The sequence below is a fragment of the Hyla sarda genome, chromosome 3, assembly GCF_029499605.1.
Source record: "Hyla sarda isolate aHylSar1 chromosome 3, aHylSar1.hap1, whole genome shotgun sequence".
Classification (NCBI taxonomy): domain Eukaryota; kingdom Metazoa; phylum Chordata; class Amphibia; order Anura; family Hylidae; genus Hyla; species Hyla sarda.
In genome coordinates, this window is record NC_079191.1 from 49,695,837 (window position 1) to 49,716,090 (window position 20,254).

Here is a 20,254-nt window from a genome sequence, read left to right on the forward strand (position 1 = left end):
GGATCAGTGTAGTACAATATGTACTGCATTGATCTCTATGAGCAATCAAATGACTGCTCATACAGGTCTCCTAGGGGGACTAAAAAAGTGTAATAAAAAATAAATAAATAATATATATATATATATATATATATATATATATATATATATATATACATACACATACAGTTATGGCCATAAATGTTGGCACCCCTGACATTTTTCAAAAAAGTGAAGTATTTCTCACAGAAAAGGATTACAGTAACACATGTTTTGCTATACACATGTTTAATCCCTTTGTGTGTATTGGAACTAAACAAAAAAAAAAAGGAGGAAAAAAAAACAAATTGTACATAATGTCACACCAAACTCAAAAAATGGTCTGGACAAAATTATTGGCACCCTTTCAAAATTGTGGAAAAATAAGATTGTTTAAAACATGAGATGCTCCATTAAACTCACCTGGAGCAAGTAACAGGTGGGGGCAATATAAAAATCACACCTGAGCAGATTAGTCTTTACATTGTGTGTCTGTGTGTGCCACACTAAGCATGGACAACAGAAAGGGGAGAAGAGAATTGTCTGAGGGCTTGAGAACCAAAATTGTGGAAAAATATCAACAATTTCAAGGTTACAAGTCCATCTTCAGAGATCTAGATTTGCCTTTGTCCACAGTGCGCAACATTATCAAGAAGTTTGCAACCCGTAGCACTGCAGCTAATCTCCCTGGGCGTGGACAGAAGAGAAAAAATAATGAAAGATGTCAACGCAGGATAGTTCGGATGGTGGATAAGCAGCCCCAAACAAGTTCCAAAGATAGTTCGCGCTGACACTGATGCTCCCTGAGCCTGCACGACAGCTTAAATATCTGTTGACATTTAAATGAAATGAAACGCTATGACAGGAGACCCAGGAGGACCCCACTGCTGACACAGAGACATAAAAAAGCAAGACTACATTTTGCCAAAATGAACTTGAGTAAGCAAAAATCCTTCTGGGAAAAATTTTTGTGGACAGATGAGACCAAGATAGAGCTTTTTTGTAAAGCACATCATTCTACTGTTTACCAAAAATGCAATGAGGCCTACAAAGAAAAGCACACAGTACCTACAGTGAAATATGATGGAGGTTCAATGATGTTTTGGGGTTGTTTTGCTGCCTCTGGCACTGGGTGCCTTGAATGTGTGCAAGGCATCATGAAATCTGAGGATTACCAATGGATTTTGGGTCATACTGTACAGCCCAGTGTCAGAAAGCTGGGTTTGCGTCCGAGATCTTGGGTCTTCCAGCAGGACAATGTCCCCAAACATACGTCAAAAGCCCCCAGAAATGGATGGCAACAAAGCGCTGGAGAGTTACTATTAGTCCAATAAAAAAGGTATTACGAGATACTGCAACACCCTATGATTTTAATATATATTCCTCCCATAGTAAAAATTCTAATGACCAACCTGTTACGCCGAGCGCTCCGGGGCCCTGCTCCTCCCCGGAGCGCTCACGGCGTCTCTCTCCCTGCAGCGCCCCGGTCAGTCCCGCTGACCGGGAGCGCTGCACTGACATGGCCGTTGGGGATGCGATTCGCGCAGCGGGACGCGCCCGCTCGCGAATCGCATCCCAAGTCACTTACCCGTCTCGGTCCCCTGCTGTCATGTGCTGGCGCGCGCGGCTCCGCTCTCTAGGGCGCGCGCGCGCCAGCTCTCTGAGACTTAAAGGGCCAGTGCACCAATGATTGGTGCCTGGCCCAATTAGCTTAATTGGCTTCCACCTGCTCCTTGGCTATATCACATCACTTCCCCTGCACTCCCTCGCCGGATCTTGTTGCCTTGTGCCAGTGAAAGCGTTTAGTGTTGTCCAAGCCTGTGTTACCTGATCCATATTGACTACGAACCTTGCCGCCTGCCCCGACCTTCTGCTACGTCTGACCTTGCCTCTGCCTAGTCCTTCTGTCCCACGCCTTCTCAGCAGTCAGCGAGGTTGAGCCGTTGCTAGTGGATATGACCTGGTTGCTACTGCCGCAGCAAGATCATCCCGCTTTGCGGCGGGCTCTGGTGAACACCAGTAGCCTCTTAGAACTGGTCCACCAGCACGGTCCACGCCAATCCCTCGCTGACACAGTGGATCCACAACCTGTAAGCCGAATCGTGACAGTAGATCCGGCCATGGATCCCGCTGAGGTGTCGCTGCCATGTCTCACTGACCTTACCACGGTGGTCGCTCAGCAATCGCAGCAAATTGCCCAACAAGGACAGCAGCTGTCGCAGTTGACCGCCACGTTACAGCAACTTCTGCCTCTGCTACAGCAGCAACCATCTCCTCCGCCAGCTCCTGCACCTCCTCCGCAGCGAGTGGCCGCTCCTAGCCTCCGCTTGTCCCTGCCGGACAAATTTGATGGGGACTCTAGACTCTGCCGTGGATTTCTGTCTCAATGTTCCCTGCATATGGAGATGTTGTCGGACTTGTTTCCTACAGAACGGTCTAAGGTGGCGTTCGTAGTGAGCCTTCTTTCAGGAAAGGCCTTGTCTTGGGCCACACCGCTCTGGGACCGCAATGATCCTGCCACAGCCACAGTCCAGTCCTTCTTCGCTGAAGTCCGTAGTGTCTTCGAGGAACCAGCCCGAGCTTCTTCTGCCGAGACTGCCCTGCTGAACCTGGTCCAGGGTAATTCTTCAGTGGGCGAGTACGCCATCCAATTTCGTACTCTTGCTTCCGAATTATCATGGAATAACGAGGCTCTCTGCGCGACCTTTAAAAAAGGCCTATCCAGTAGCATCAAGGATGTGCTGGCCGCACGAGAGATTCCTGCCAACCTGCAAGAACTTATCCATTTGGCCACATGCATTGACATGCGTTTTTCTGAGAGACATCAGGAGCTCCGCCAGGAAAAAGACTTAGATCTCTGGGCACCTTTCCCACAGTATCCTTTGCAATCTACGCCTGGGCCTCCCGCCGAGGAGGCCATGCAAGTGGATCGGTCTCGCCTGACCCAGGAAGAGAGGAATCGCCGTAGGGAAGAAAATCTTTGTCTGTACTGTGCCAGTACCGAGCATTTCTTGGTGGATTGCCCTATTCGTCCTCCACGTCTAGGAAACGCACGCACGCACCCAGCTCACGTGGGTGTGGCGTCTCTTGGTTCAAAATCTGCTTCTCCACGTCTCACGGTGCCCGTGCGGATCTCTCCTTCTGCCAACTCCTCCCTCTCAGCCGTGGCCTGCTTGGACTCTGGTGCCTCTGGGAATTTTATTTTGGAGTCTTTGGTGAATAAATTCTGCATCCCGGTGACCCGTCTCGTCAAGCCGCTCTACATTTCCGCGGTCAACGGAGTCAGATTGGATTGCACCGTGCGTTACCGCACAAAACCCCTCTTAATGTTTATTGGACCCCATCACGAAATGATTGAATTCTTCGTCCTTCCCAACTGTACCTCTGAGGTCCTCCTGGGTCTGCCATGGCTCCGGCTTCATTCTCCCACCCTTGACTGGACCACCGGGGAGATCAAGAACTGGGACTCTGCTTGCCATAAGAAATGCCTCTCCCCCCCCCTCCCAGTCCCGTCAGGCAAGCCTCAGTGCCTCCTCATAGCCCCCGTCCTGGTGACACACTGCCCCGTGCCAAGCTTCACCCTCTGCCCTCCCTCCCCATTCCCACTCCTGCTGTACTGCCTGCCTTTGAGGAAACCCTCCATTCACTCCCGGTGTCCTCGTCCCAGGTAAAGCAGTTGTCGAACAAAAAAAGGGGGAGACCTAAGGGGGGGGGGGTACTGTTACGCCGAGCGCTCCGGGTCCCTGCTCCTCCCCGGAGCGCTCACGGCGTCTCTCTCCCTGCAGCGCCCCGGTCAGTCCCGCTGACCGGGAGCGCTGCACTGACATGGCCGTCGGGGATGCGATTCGCACAGCGGGACGCGCCCGCTCGCGAATCGCATCCCAAGTCACTTACCCGTCTCGGTCCCCTGCTGTCATGTGCTGGCGCGCGCGGCTCCGCTCTCTAGGGCGCGCGCGCGCCAGCTCTCTGAGACTTAAAGGGCCAGTGCACCAATGATTGGTGCCTGGCCCAATTAGCTTAATTGGCTTCCACCTGCTCCCTGGCTATATCACATCACTTCCCCTGCACTCCCTCGCCGGATCTTGTTGCCTTGTGCCAGTGAAAGCGTTTAGTGTTGTCCAAGCCTGTGTTACCTGATCTCCTGCTATCCATATTGACTACGAACCTTGCCGCCTGCCCCGACCTTCTGCTACGTCTGACCTTGCCTCTGCCTAGTCCTTCTGTCCCACGCCTTCTCAGCAGTCAGCGAGGTTGAGCCGTTGCTAGTGGATACGACCTGGTTGCTACTGCCGCAGCAAGACCATCCCGCTTTGCGGCGGGCTCTGGTGAACACCAGTAGCCTCTTAGAACCGGTCCACCAGCACGGTCCACGCCAATCCCTCGCTGACACAGTGGATCCACAACCTGTAAGCCGAATCGTGACACAACCTTTTTTCTATCTATAGATATAAAACTCAACGTGTGTGTGTATGTATGTGTGTATGTTCCACAAAAACTTCCAAACGGCTAAAGATATTAACATGAAACTTGGCACACATGTTACTTTATATGTCAACAACAAACATAGGAAAGGTGATTTAACCCTTACTCACCCCCTTTTGCCAGGGGCTGGGTTTTTGTTTAAAGCCCCATACAAGTCTATGGAAAAATATGTTACTGGATAACTTCCAAACGGCTGGAGATATTTCGATAAAACTTGGTCACATGTTACTTATATGTCCACTTAAAATATAGGATAGTAAATTTAACCCTTAACTACCCCCATTTGTGAGGGTCGGGGTTTTTGTTTAACGTCCCATGCAAATCAATGGAAAATGTATGTTCTCATATAACTTCTGTACGGCTGGAGATATTTCAATACCTGGTACACATCTTACAGGTCGGGATATGAGGACGGGATGGGAGGTCGAGATAGGAGGACGAGATGGGAGGTCGGGATAGGAGGTCGGCATAAAAGGACGGGATAGGAGGACGGGATAGGAGGACGGGATAGGAGGACGGGATAGGAGGTCGGAATAGGAGGACGGGATAAGAGGACGGGAAAGGAGGACAGGATAAGAGGTCGGGATAGGAGATCGGGATAGGAGGACGGGATAGGAGGTTGGGGTATGAGGACGGGATATGGGGTTGGGATATGAAAACAATATGTGAGGACGGGATATGAAGTCAAAAGCTTCCGCCTTTGTTGAACTGGGCAACGCCGGGTATTCAGCTAGTTTTTTAAATAAAACAAAATAAACACATATTTGGTGTTATATCACTGCATGTGGAATTGTCAGAAATACTAAAATATAACATCATTGGTGAGCAGCGCAAACAAAAAGAAATAACAAATTCCATATTTTGTTTTTTTGGGTCACATCACATTCCCGAATTTTTTTTTAAATAATCAAAAAGTCCGATCTATGGTACCATGAAAACTACAGATAACAGCGCAACATAGCTGCATAGGTAGAAAACATTAAAAAAAAAGTTTTTTTGTTTGTTTTTAATACAAAAAGCTATCAATTGGGTACTACCGTGCTGACAACTTATCCCCTATCTAAAGGATAGGGGATAACTTGCCTGATCGCACAGGGTCCCGCTGCTGGGGACCCCGGCTATCTCGCATGCAGCACCCCACTCTCATCAGGCCCCGGAGCGAATATCGCGCCGGGTCTGATGACTGCCGATCACGGGGCCGGAGTATCGTGACGTCACGGCTCCACCCCTCAATGTAAGTCTATGGCAGGGGGCGAGACAGCTGTCTTGCCCCTGCCATAGACTTGCATTGAGGGGGCGGAGCGTGACGTCACATGGGGGCGGAGCTGTGATGTCACGATCACCAGCCCTGTCATTAGACACAGAGGGGTGCTGCGTGCGAGATCGCGGGGGTCCCCAGCGGTGGGACCCCGCGCGATCAGGCAACTTATCCCCTATCCTTTAGATAGGGGATAAGTTGTCAGCACGGTAGTACCCCTTTAAGAATCAAGATAACATATCACTTTGACCTTACGGTGAACGGTGTAAAACACCCCCACCCCCAATTGCATATTTTTTATTTCACCGTACAAATAATTTTTTTCATTATTGCTGCATATTTTATGGAAAAATAATGTCAAAATAAAGAATTTCATCACAAAGTACAATTGGTCCTGCAAAAAACAAGCCCTATTAAATATAATCATATATAAAACTCTAAACCATGTTTTTGACTTTATTTAATTGTTACTAAATAAAAGCTATGTTTTAAGGGATTTTGGCAGATTATAAATTAATTCTTCGGTGTGAATAAGTCTCAAATGTTTACACAATGCTTTAAATGTATGTGCAAAACACAGGAAAAGTCTCAAATTATCATTACACCTTTGAAATCCCTGTAGAACTTTTCATTGCAACTATTATAAGAACTCCCTTTTCCTTTTTTCACACCAAATGTGTAAATAGGAAACATTTTTCAAACATCTGCAGCGGACGTGTGTCTGGAATTTTAATTTCCATCTTGTTTCCAGGGAGTGAACGTACATCACAGGAGGAAGCCCAGCGATTCAGGAAGTAATTTTACTTTACTGGCTCTGTGATCTGATACGGTAAATTTAGAAACATGTAAAATAACACATGGTGCTGATTACCCAGGAGTGGCTTAGTATTCAATGCAACATTTTGTGAAACAGGGCATGGTAAAGGCGCTGGCTGGTTGCTTTACTGTAAAACTAGACCTATAGGGGGACATTTATCAAAGCATTAAGTAGGTTTTTTTTGCTTAAAATTGTCGCAAAAAAGTCGCATGTGCGACTACGCTCTTTTTTCTGTGACTTTTTGCATGTTCAGTGTCCTAAGCAAAAAATAAAAATCTTGCTTACCAAAGCAAAAAGTGATTTTTGACTTGCAGTGGTCAGAGATTTATCAAGTGCGAAAGTCGCAAAAAAGTCGCATCGCATGAAAAAACTTACTAAATTTACTCCAGCTCAGACATGGAGCAGAAAAAGCCACTACCAAAGCAAAAAAAGAAAACTTGCTTAAGTGAAAGAAATTTATCAACAGGCAGAAAGCAGTAAGCAATAAGCAAAAAAATAGTAAGAAAAAAAATAACTAAAAAAAGGAATACATAAGCAAACATTGATAAATGTCCCCCATAGTAGTTACCTTTCTTGGGTCCTAACCGGGACTTTTCAGTACCCAGAATAGAATGACCAACATGCAGCGATAAGAAAAGTTATGCATCAATATCAGGAGGTAACAAGAACTCACCATTTGATGATCAGAACTTAAAGGAGAACTCCAGCCAAATTAAATTACCTTTATATAGCTGTACATGTAAAGGTAGGGTTGCGCACAGTGTATATGCTGTATATTTTACACTACGTATTACTGTGCTAGCAAAGTCTATAGGAGTAATAGTAAACACCCATAAATTTTGCTAGCACTAAAATACGCAGCGGTAAATGTGCAGCATGTGACCCTACCCTTAAAGTTATGTAACTTTGTAATGTACAAGTGTAACCTTTGCTGAATAGTTTTTCTTCCAGGAAGGAAGTCCAATATTTCTTAGCACATGATGACTGTCGTCTACATGTAGACCACACATCACACTCCCTTTTTCTCAGCTCACAGACATGAGAGTGCTTCAGGGTATGGTGTGTGATTGTCCCTGGTTGGGGCGCACACACACCTCCCTCATCTATATTCACTGCTTCTCTAATCATTTGACCTACTCAGCTCTCTCAGTGCTGTATTAACTGCTTCTCTAATCATCTGACCTAGACAGCCCCTTCCTCCAGCATTTAAGTTTTTATTTTTACCTCTTTTGGCTGGATATCTCCTTTAATATGATGGTTTGGATAATGATACAAATGAAAGCAGCCAGGAATGAAAGAGATGACCCAACAAAGGCAAAGGAGAGGCCCAAACTAACTGTCCATAATCTTTCCCCTAATCTTACCCTAAGCTAAACTAACACAAAAAAACAAACAAACCTCATTGATTTCCTGTGATAGCTCTAGATTAAACTATGCAACAAAAAAACAAACAAAAAAAAAACAATATAACCCAAAAAAAGACAACTTAAACTCTGAAATGCAATGAATTTATAATTTCCAAATGCCAATATCAGGATAACACAAATAGAAATCAGGAAATAGACAAGAAATTAAAAATAACAACTTGGAACTTAACAAATGCCAACATTTCAACAGATGAAAGGGGATTCTCGTTATCAAAAGTTATCCACAGGATTCTGCTGCCCAGTTCTCCCGAGATAATTTTTAATAATAAGAATACCCCTTTAATCTGTTAAAGTGTTGGCAGTTACATTTTCAATACAAACCAACCAAAGAATTAAAGGGGTACTCCGCCCCTAGACATCTTATCCCCTATCCAAATCGCTGCTGCAGCACCCCGCTATCATTACTGCGCAGAGCGAGATCGCTCTGCACGTAATGACGGGCAATACAGGGGCCGGAGCATTGTTACGTCACGGCTCCGCCCCTCGTGACGTCACGGCCCGTCAATACAAGTCTATGGGAGGGGGTGTGGCGGTCGTCACGCCCCCTGCCATAGACTTGCATTAAGGGGACGGGCCGTGATGTCACGAGGGCGGAGCCATGATGTCATGCTGCTCCGGCCCCTGTATCGCAGTAATGATGGCGGGGTGCCGCATCGGCGATCCCCAGGGTCCCCAGCAGCGGGACCGCGGCGATCTAACATCTTATCCCCTATCCTTTGGATAGGGGATAAGATGCCAGGGGCGGAGTACCCCTTTAAGGCATAAGAATATCCATGTAAACATCACATATAGTCCACAAAGATTACAGGGCCCTGGATCCTTTTAAGGGCCTGTTTACACAAATCCATGCTTATTTCACACAGAATTTACAGTGGAATCCGAATGGAAATTCTACTGTGGAATCCCACAGTGTGAACTGTGCAGCGAAATTGCATTGAAATTAATTTGGAGTCTGCTCCAAGCGATCCTCAGGCCGGCACTGTGGGGTTACGGACACAGAAGCCTGGGCCTTCTGTCATCGTGACATCACACCATGCTCCCTCCATTCATGTCTATGGGAGGGGGCGTGGCATGACGTCAAGATCATGGAAGCCCCAGTCATTTGTGTCCGCAGCGCCGGCCTGGAGATCGCGGTAGGTCCCAGTGGCCGGACCCCACCCCCCCACGCACGATCAGACACATTATCACCCTATCATTTGGAAAGGGGATAACATGTCTAGGGGCGAAGTAATCCTTTAATGTTAACAAAAACAAACTATCCTGGCCTGTGCAATCAAAGATTACTTGATCCATTACTCTGGAATCAGGCTATGGGATAGTGGCCTAGCAACTGCCTCGACAGACTAATAAAGTGAAAAAAAAGAAATAAGAGGAACATTTCTACTATTCATAACAGATAAAAGACAATTCACAGATATTTTTATGCATGTATGTACAGTCCAAGACAGGTGATACCCGGCACTGTGCTTCCATTAAAGAACAGTGGGGATCAAAAGTTTGGGCACCCCAGGTAAAAATTTGTATTAATGTGCATAAAGAAGCCAAGGAAAGATGGAAAAATCTCCAAAAGGCATCAAATTACAGATTAGACATTCTTATATGTCAACAAAAGTTAGATTTTATTTCCATCATTTACACTTACATTTTTTCAAAATAACAGAATAAATTTACATTCATTCAAAATAACAGAAAACAAAAAAATGCATCTGCAAAAGTTTGGGCACCCTGCAGAGTTAATATCTTGTACTGTCCCCTTTGGCAAGTATCACAGCTTGTAAACGCTTTTTGTAGCCAGCCAAGAGTCTTTCAATTCTTGTTTGAGGTATCTTTGCCCATTCTTCCTTACAAAAGTATTCCAGTTCTTTGAGATTTCTGGTCTGTCTGTCACGCACTGCTCTTTTAAGGTCTATCCATAGATTTTCAATTATGTTGAGGTCAGGAGATTGTGAAGGCCATGGCGAAACCTTCAGTTTACGCCTCTTGATGTAATCGCCCGTGGATTTCGAGGTGTGTTTAGGATCATTATCCATTTGTAGAAGCCATCCTCTCTTTAACTTCAGCTTTTTCACAGATGGCATCAAGTTAGCATCCAAAATTTGCTGCATTTTTTTAAATCCATTTTTCCTTCTACTCGTGAGAGGTTTCCTGTGCCACTGGCTGCAATACAACCCCAAAGCATGATTGATCCACCCCCATGCTTAACAGTTGGACAGAGGTTCTTTTCATTAAATTCTGTTCCCCTTGTTCTCCAAACGTAACTCAATTTTAACCTCATCGGTCCACAGAACTTGTTTCCAAAATGCATCAGGCTTGTCTATGTTTTAATTTGCAAAGTTCCAACGCTGATTTTTGTTGTGAGGACGTAGAAGAGGTTTTCTTCTGATGACTCTTCCATGAAGACCATATTTGTATAAGTATCTCTTTATAGTGGAATAGTGTACCACAACTCCAGTGTCTGCAAGATCTTTCTGGAGGGATTGTGCAGTCAAACGTGGGTTTTGAATTGTTTTTCTCACAATCCTGCGAGCTGTTCTGTCTGATATTTTTCTTGGTCTTCCAGATCTTGCTTTAACTTCCACTGTTCCTGATGACTGCCATTTCTTAATTACATTCCGAACAGAGGATATTGACATCTAAAAATGTTTTGCTATCTTCTTATAGCCTTCTCCAGCTTTGTGAGCGTCAACTATTTTCAGTTTCAGATTTCTAGACAACTGTTTAGAAAAACCCATGGTGCTGATTGTTGGGGCAAGGTCAGATGAGTCTGGGCATTTAAAACCTTTGAGATTGACATCACCTGGTCTTCCCAGATGATGATTGAGAACAATCCATGACACTGACAGGTCTCAGCTTTGCAAAGGGGCCAGTGCATGCTATAAATTCTGCAGGGTGCCCAAACTTTTGCAGACGCCATTTTTTCCCCTGTTATTTTGAAAGTGTAAATGATGGAAATAAAATCAAACTTTTGTTGACATATTATAAGACTGTCTAATCTGTAATTTGATGCCGTTTGGGTATTTTTCCAACTTTCCTTGGCTTCTTTATGCACATTAATACAAATTTTTACCTGGGGTTCCCAAACTTTTGATCCCCACTATATATCCTGCTAGGCTTGCCTGGTAAAATGACCCTCCGGGTGCTCACATGAGGCAGTTGAATAATAATATCCTACAGGGAGATTAGCAAGAAAGCACTCACCAGTTAGCAGCGTTCCTACACATGCGGGAGAGCGGACAGGTGGAGCAAGGTGGGGGGTTGGGTTGGACGGTCCGTATTGCGCACTAAGCGCTTCGCAGGCCCCTTTAAGCGCTTTGTCAGGGGCCTGACGAAGCGCTTAGTGCACGATATGGACCGTCGCCCAACCCCCACCTTGCTCCACCTGTCTGCTCTCCCGCATGTGTAGGAACACTGCTAACTGACATGCAATAAAGAAGCTTGCGATTCCACAAAAAAACCTGGTGAGTGCTTCATTCTTTCTAATCTCCCTGTTGGATATTATACATGTATGTCATATTTGCTAACTTTTTAGACCAGACATTAGGGAGATTTTGAAAAGTTGCATTAAAGGGGTACCCCACTGGGGAAAAAAAATTCTAAATCAACTGGTGCCAGAATGTTAAACCGATTTGTATATAAATTATATTTAAAAATCTTAATCCTTCAAGTACTTATCAGCTGTTATATGCTACACAAGAAGTTCTTTTCTCTTTGAATTTCCTTTCTGTTTGACCACAGTGCTCTCTGCTGGCACCTCTGTCTATTTTAGGAACTGTCCAGAGCAGGAGAGGTTTGCTATGAGGATTTGCTCCTACTCTGGGCAGTTCCTAAAATGGAAAGAGGTGTCAGCAGAGAGCACTGAGGTCAGACAGAAAGGAAATTCAAAAAGAAAAAGAACTTCCTGTGGAGCATATAACAGCTGATAAGTACTGGAAGGATTAAGATTTTTAAATAGAAGTAATTTACAAATCTGTTTAACTTTCTGGCACCAGTTGATTTAGAACATTTTTTTTCCAGTGGAGTACCCCTTTAAGTCTGTGCATACTACCTATGGTATTTGAATGGCAAATAGCACATATGTCCTAACTGAACACACCACAATCTTAATACAGATCCCAATACCTTCCTTAAGACATTCTCTTTTTCTAGGACTATATTCCAGGAGAGTTTTAAAGGGGTTCTGCGGTGCTTACACATCTTATCCCCTATCCAAAGGATAGGGGATAAGATGCCTGATCGCGGGAGTCCCGCCGCTGGGGACGCCCGTGATCATGCACACGGCACCCCGTTTGTAATCAGTCCCCGGAGTGTTCGCTCCGGGTCTGATTACGGGCGACCACTGGGCCGGCGGCGTGTGACGTCATGCCTCCGCCCCCTTGTGACTTCATGCTCCGCCCCTCAATGCAAGCCTACGGGAGGGGGTGTCAACCACCGCACAAAGCAGCGGCTGGCACCCCCCTCAATACAACTCTATGGGAGAGCCGTAGCGCTGCCTACGGCAATCTCCAGCTCTGCCATAATGCTGTATTGAGAGGGCGTCTCACGATATCGACACACGCTATCTGGCCGGAGAGCCGGGGCCCTGTACGGGAGATCACGGTGGGTAACCATGCGGCTGCTCTGGGGCCCTTGTAAAGTGGGGGCCTGTCCAGTTTGGTCCCATTCCTTTTTCTATTGGTAAGAAACTCTGCAGAACTTCTCTCTCCAGCGAACTGCATTGTCAGCAAATTAATGGAGAAACACCAGATGTATCCATCCTGGGGGTCAAAATCAGATGCCATAATAGGAGGCCCATTTTGATATTTGCTATAGGGCCCCCTTCTTTGTGCGCCACTGATTCCCAGGATAGGTGATAAGTGTCTGATCGCTGAGGATCCAACTTCTATGGCTCCCAGTAAGGCCATGTTCATACAGCCGAAATATGTGGAATGTCCACCTTTGTTTTCAGCACATTTGAATGTTTTGGTGGGCGCTAGGACTGCTCAGAAACTGGAAAAAGGACTTCTCAGTGGGCACTAGGACGCCATCTCATAGAAGACAATATGTTTCTGAGTGGAATCCGCAGAAGGAATAGACATGTCTATTCTTTCTGCGGACGCTGGAATCAGGATTTCCCCGGCAGAAACATCTGTCTTGGAAATTTTGTTATGTTCACAGTTTGGCAGAATCCCATAGGAATAAATTTCCGAGCAGAATATTCCCGCTGTTTGATTATGGCCTAACAGGAATTTCATGACCCCCTTTCCTCTTTACTACATGTAAGAAGTTTTAATTAAGTAGTGGTCAAGCATGTGTACAGTGTCCATTTTAGGACATCGTCAGCCGTAACTCCATCCTCCGTCAGGTGAAACGGCGTCCCGCCTCCTCCTTCGGGCCAATCTCCGTCAGGCGTCAGCCGTAACTCCCTCCTCCCTCCTTTGTCATCTTAAAGTCTCTCATCCGAAACTCCGTCATCCCTCAGATGAAAAAGTTTCCTGTTGTGTAGCAGAGCCGAGTCAGTGTCGGCTCTCTGCTATACTTGTTCTGCGGTACACGCTATTCAATGTCGGCTCTGCTATACAGACTCTGTAGCACATACTCTGTAGTACACACGTGCAGGTTTCACAGTTTCGACTCTGCTATACATGTTGTGCAGCGTCGGCTTTACTATGCGGCAGGAAGTTGCATCTGAGGGAGAATCGTCTGAGGCATGACAGCATTTTGGACGAGGGAGGTTCGGCTGAGGGAGGATGGTGTTGTGGCTGAAGGATGACGGTGATTGGTGTGAAGGAGGAGGCGGGACGCCGTTTCACCTGATGAAGGACGGAGTTGCAGCTGACGACTGACTGTGATTGGTCCGAGGGAGGAGGCGGGACGCCGTTTCACCTGATGGAGGACGGAGTTACGGCTGACGACTGACGATGTCCTAAAATGGACACCGTACATGTGCACTCTAGCTCCATTCAATGTCTATGGGACTGATTAAGATTATCCTCCACTTTCGGGTTGTGTTCACACACAGTGCACATTTTTTTGAGTCTACCACTCCCACCAACAGTTATAATAATTACCTTCCTCTAGCAGTACTTATACCAGCGTTTCCCAATCAGGGTGTAAATCGATTAGACCCAAATGAGGGGTGGACTAACAAACATTACTTTTGCAAAGCAACTCAAAAAGGGACAGAGTAAAATGTCCACTTTTATTCCTCACTGAAATTTAAAACTTAACTTTTATTATATTGGCTAAATTTTTACAAATGGTGGTTATAAAGAGTTAAAAAGGCCAGCACATCCAACACCACTCTGTTTATAGTGTTAGTCGCTCATTAGGCGCACTCTTATGACCCTTATCTCTGCATATCTGCAGTATATGCCGTGCTGGGTGTTAGTGCTGTTATTAAAACACTTCTACAGTGCCCCCCCTAACATGTTTCGTCACTTGGTGTGACGTCCTCAGAGGTTATGGGGCAATGACTATAGACCATGTACTGCTGAGGGTTTTATAACCTCCCAGTGTGACATCACTCAATGCATCCTGCTGTTAGAACCAATCATGATAAGCCCATTTCCTGACAGGTGTATTTACCTATGGTCAGGCAGGTAACTACTACCAATGCACTCCAAGGGTTCCCGTCCATGGAGTAACATGGCCTCACATTGGATAGGAGCCCTGTCTATCACCAGAAAGTCTCTGTTATTGGAGAAAAAAACGGAAATACGTACTATTTTGCTCCGGTTTGCGCAGCCACATTAGCTGAAGGCAGGATCACGATCGCGGGATATCGCGCATGCGCTCTAGCGCATGTCCAGCGCGCAAGCATGTGTTTTTCGCACGTGCGCAGATGTACACCATTACGTGTTTGCATACATTCCACTTGACAAGTTCTCCTGCACTCGTTCCCAGGTTGGCGCATGCGCGAGAACTTAAATTACCCGTCATTGGAACTATTTCAGTTTTAAATTTCAGTGAGGGATAAAAGTGGACATTTTACTCTGTCCCTTTTTGACAGAGTTGCTTCCCAACCAGGGTGTCTCCAGTTGTGGCAAAACTACAACTCCAAGCATGCCCGGACAGCCAAAGGCTGTCCGGGCATGCTGGGAGTTGTAGTTTTGCAACAGCTGGAGGCACCCTGATTGGGAAACACTAACTTACACTGATGCTCCCCAGTGTAGATACAACAGTAGTCAAAGCAGTGCAACAATTTTATTAATTGTCATATTAGGACCCTACTATTCACATATCGCTTAGTGATGTAGATTAAAGCCGAGTACATTGTGCTTATTATCAGCTCATCTTTATTATCAATCATTTTAGGGAAGTAGGGCGCAAACCCTGAACAGTACAGGCAGGATTAGATAACTGCTGATTGCTAAGATGTTCTGACTTAATACGCGGAAACAAGAAGATGAATAATTTACAGCAAGTTTCAGACTAAGGTAGCGAGATTGTACAGGAAATGAAAATAGGGCAGGCGTAGAAACGAGATAATAGACTAGACAATAAATGATGGGGCTCAGCCTTCAAAAAAGATTGGAGGGCAAGCGTCATACATCTAAATAGTAGCTTCAGATTTAGTTCTGGAAACTAAGTGCTCTGATCATTTTGGATAATGATGCTCCCTTAATCAGCATTTCTTTACGGTATGAGTAATCCGGCATATTAGTAGTAAACAAAATGACCTTGTTCTCAGGAGTTCCAAAGTTAGGCCATGTTCACATGGCATAAAAAATATGCCCAATGTCCGCACGGAACACGTGCGGACATTTTGCACATTAGAATAATCCAGTGGGCTCTAGGGCTTTAGGAAAGGCGTCTCACAGAAGGCAATGCATTTCCGAGCGAAATCCACAAAAAGAATAGACAATGGGACTGCAGCGGAATGTCCGTGCAGAATATATCAATGGAATTCTGCACGGACATTCTACCGTGTGAACATACCCTTACACCCCCCCGCCCCGTCCAATAGAGCCCATTACCTTCACTTACCCTGACCCTAACGCCCCCCCCCCCCCCCCCCCCCCCCCCCGTCTCCGGTTGGCTGGCCGACCCGAGTCTGATGTGACGTCCCTCCACAGACCCGTGCAGGAGGACGTCAGTGACGTCACTCGTCAGGCCTTCGCCCGAGAGGAGAAGCGCAGCGCAGGACAGGTAAATGTGTCTGTGTGTGTGTGTGTGTCTGTCTGTGTGTGTGTCTGTCTGTGTGTGTGCATGTGTGTGTGTCTGTCTGTGTGTGTCTGTCTATGTGTGTGCGTCTGTCTGTCTGTGTGTGTGCATGTGTGTGTGTCTGTCTGTGTGTGTCTGTCTATGTGTGTGCGTCTGTCTGTCTGTGTGTGTGTGCCTGTGTGTGTGTGTGTGTCGGGATGGGGGGGGGGACACAATGCTACCTTATATGGGAAACATGCTACCTTCCTAATGTGGGGAACATGCTACCTTCCTAATGTGGCGAAACTGCTAGCTTCCTAATGTGGGGAAACTGCTACCTTCCTAATGTGGGGAACATGCAACCTTCCTAATGTGGGGAAACCGCTACTTTCCTAATGTGGGGAAACTGCTACCTTCCTAATGTGGGGAACATGCAACCTTCTTAATGCGGGGAACATGCAACCTTCCTAATGTGGGGAAACCGCTACTTTCCTAATGTGGGGAAACTGCTACCTTCCTAATGTGGGGAACATGCAACCTTCTTAATGCGGGGAACATGCAACCTTCCTAATGTGGGGAAACTGCTACTTTCCTAATGTGGGGAACATGCAACCTTCCTAATGTGGGTAAACTGCTACCTTCCTAATGTGGGGAAACTGCTGCCTACCTAATGCTCCCCCCCCCCCCTCCCCAGAAGTAGCACTCCCCATCATTCGTCAGCTCATGCTATTACTGCAGGGGGGTAGGGGGAATGGGGAGGGGGGCTGCTGGTGTATGATGGGGGGCGCTACTGCTGGTGGGGGGTGTTGCTGGTGGATGATGAGGGGCACATGATGGGGGCATTATATGTGAGGAGCGCATAATGGGGGCATTATATGTGAGGAGCGCATAATGGGGGCATTATATGTGAGGAGCGCATAATGGGGGCATTATATGTGAGGAGCGCATAATGGGGGCATTATATGTGAGGAGCGCATAATGGGGGCATTATATGTGAGGAGCGCATAATGGGGGCATTATATGTGAGGAGCGCATAATGGGGGCATTATATGTGAGGAGCGCATAATGGGGGCATTATATGTGAGGAGCGCATAATGGGGGCATTATATGTGAGGGGCGTATGATGGGGCATTATATGTGAGGGGCGCATGATGGGGGCATTATATGTGAGGGGCACATGATGGGGGCATTATATGTGAGGAGCGCATGATGGGGGCATTATATGTGAGGGGCGTATGATGGGGCATTATATGTGAGGAGCGCATGATGGGGCATTATATGTGAGGAGCACATGATGGGGCTTTATATGTGAGGGGCACATGATGGGGGCATTATATGTGAGGAGCGCATGATGAGGACATTATATGTGAGGGGCACATGATGGGGCATTATATGTGAGGGGCGTATGATGGGGCATTATATGTGAGGGGCGTATGATGGGGCATTATATGTGAGGGGCGTATGATGGGGCATTATATGTGAGGGGCGTATGATGGGGCATTATATGTGAGGGGCACATGATGGGGGCATTATATGTGAGGGGCGTATGATGGGGCATTATATGTGAGGGGCACATGATGGGGGCATTATATGTGAGGAGCACATGATGGGGGCATTATATGTGAGGGGCGTATGATGGGGCATTATATGTGAGGGGCACATGATGGGGCATTATATGTGAGGGGCACATGATGGGGCATTATATGTGAGGGGCACATGATGGGGGCATTATATGTGAGGGGCGTATGATGGGGCATTATATGTGAGGGGCACATGATGGGGGCATTATATGTGAGGGGCACATGATGGGGGAATTATATGTGAGGAGCGCATGATGGGGGCATTATATGTGAGGGGCACATGATGGGGGCATTATATGTGAGGGGCACATGATGGGGGCATTATATGTGAGGGGCACATGATGGGGGCATTATATGTGAGGGGCACATGATGGGGGCATTATATGTGAGGGGCACATGATGGGGGCATTATATGTGAGGAGTGCATGATGGGGGCATTATATGTGAGGGGCACATGATGGGGGCATTATATGTGAGGGGCACATGATGGGGGCATTATATGTGAGGGGCACATGATGGGGCATTATATGTGAGGGGCACATGATGGGGGCATTATATGTGAGGGGCACATGATGGGGGCATTCAGATCCTGTGCATCAATTATATGCAGGATACTATACCTGTGAATATAACCTAAACATGTTTTTGTTTGTTGTGACCTTTCCTTGTTTTACAGCAATCATACTGTTCTCTTTATTGTTTTCTCTATATAAATCCCATATATACTGTATTTTAGCACATGTGCTTTTTCAATCGAAATGCGTTATTTCTGTACCTAATAAAAGCAAAATGATCTGTAAATCTTCATGTCTTTTGCTGTGTAACTTTGGAACTCCTGAGCGTCTGAGAACAAGATCATTTTGTTTATTACTGCCAAGTACTGATACAGGACATCCATCGGTGACTTCCTGGGACCTTGGGGCGGTGATATGCGTACATTCTGTATGCTTAAGGTGAGCGCCACATTTATAGAGTCTGCTAAACTCCTATTTTATTAGGCTACGGGAATGTTTGCCCAAAACTTACATGCTTTTGTAAGGTCAGACAGAGATGTTGGATGAAAGGGCACAGGTTACAATCTCCATAGTAGTTAATCCCTAAAGTGTTCAATGGGTTTGAAGTCAGGGCTCTGTGCGGCCAGTAATGTTCTTCCACACCAGACTCCTCTTCCATGTCTTTATGGACCTTGCTGTGCACTGGTCTCATAGACTTTCACTGAATCTGTACACCTCTCCCTTCACCAAACAGCACAGTGCACTGCTAGAGACATTTGATTCCCCAATACACGTTTCCACTGCTTTAGAGTCCAGAAGCAGCTTTATTTACACTACTACATCCAACGCTTGCCATTTTGCATGGTGATGTAAGGCATGGAGCTGCTTGACTAGGGAAACCCATGCCATGAAACACCTGGCGGGACACAGTTTTTGTGCCAGATAAGGTTTGGTCTCTGCAGTTATGGAGTCGGTTGGTGACTTTAATACACTATGGGAGAGATTCATCAAAACCTGTCCAGAGGAAAAGTCGCTGAGTTGCCCATAGCAACCAATCAGATCGCTTCTTTCATTTTTTAAAAGGCCTGTGAGAAATGAAAGAATCGAGCTGATTGGTTGCTATGGGCAACTCAGCAACTTTTCCTCTGGACAGGTTTTGATAAATCTCCCCCCCCCCGTGTACCTAAGGACTTGGCGACCCTACTCCGTAACATCACGGGATCTCCACTTCATGGATGAGATGTTGTGGTTCCTAAACGTTTCCACATTTCACGAATACCGCTCTCAGTTGATCTTGGAAATTTAACAAACTGACTTGTTGATTTGTTGCAGCGGTGGTCCAGCGGTGGTGTCCTATTACAGGACAGCGGTGGAGTTCTTTAGAACTTCATTCACAAATGTTTGTAAAGGTAACTGCGTTGGCAGTGTATGAATTTTATACACCTGTAATAATGGGACTCTATGGAACTCTATGAGAATAATGGGACTCTATGGAACACCTGAATTCAATGACTAGGATGTGTGTCCCAATACTTGTGCCCATATAGTGTATCGACAGATCAAGTATTTTAATTGGTGATATATCAAGTGAAGTTAAGCCAATTTGTTGCTTGACAACCCTGTTAGTCAAGTTTACATGAGAAAGGTCACTGAGAAGAAGTGTTATGTCATGGTGGCTGAGCAACTGGGAAGAGCTAGTAGTTGGAAGATGAAAGATTGGTGCAACGCACCGGAAGAGTGTCAACCAGCTGTCAAGTTGGGACAGTTCTGATCCTTTGAACTTCTAAAGAAGCAATAAATAAGCCATAGTTAACATAGAGGGATAAGGATTATGGCTATATATCTTAAAGGAGGACCAATGGCTGATCTTATGGCAGGTGTTACTTAAAAAAGACAATCACAGGAGAAACCTGTGAATTCGGTGGAGATTGTCTGACCATGGTTCACACCTTTTCTTTGACTACAACCTGTCCATGCACAAATATATGATATAACAAAGGCACTTTAAAGGGCGTCTGTCAGCCCTAGATCATGCTTAGAGCTCTAGGTTGTGTAAG

The 20,254-nt window shown here is 46.0% G+C and overlaps 1 long non-coding RNA gene across 1 annotated transcript in view; it reads left to right on the plus strand.

Annotated features, from left to right (window-relative positions):
- The window catches only part of LOC130361335 (uncharacterized), a 106,881-nt gene that overhangs the window by 37,886 nt on the left and 48,741 nt on the right, over positions 1 to 20,254 (plus strand). The window contains exon 2 of the long non-coding RNA XR_008890966.1: positions 6,510 to 6,587. This is a non-coding gene — a long non-coding RNA (uncharacterized LOC130361335). The remainder of the gene's footprint in view (positions 1 to 6,509; positions 6,588 to 20,254) is intronic.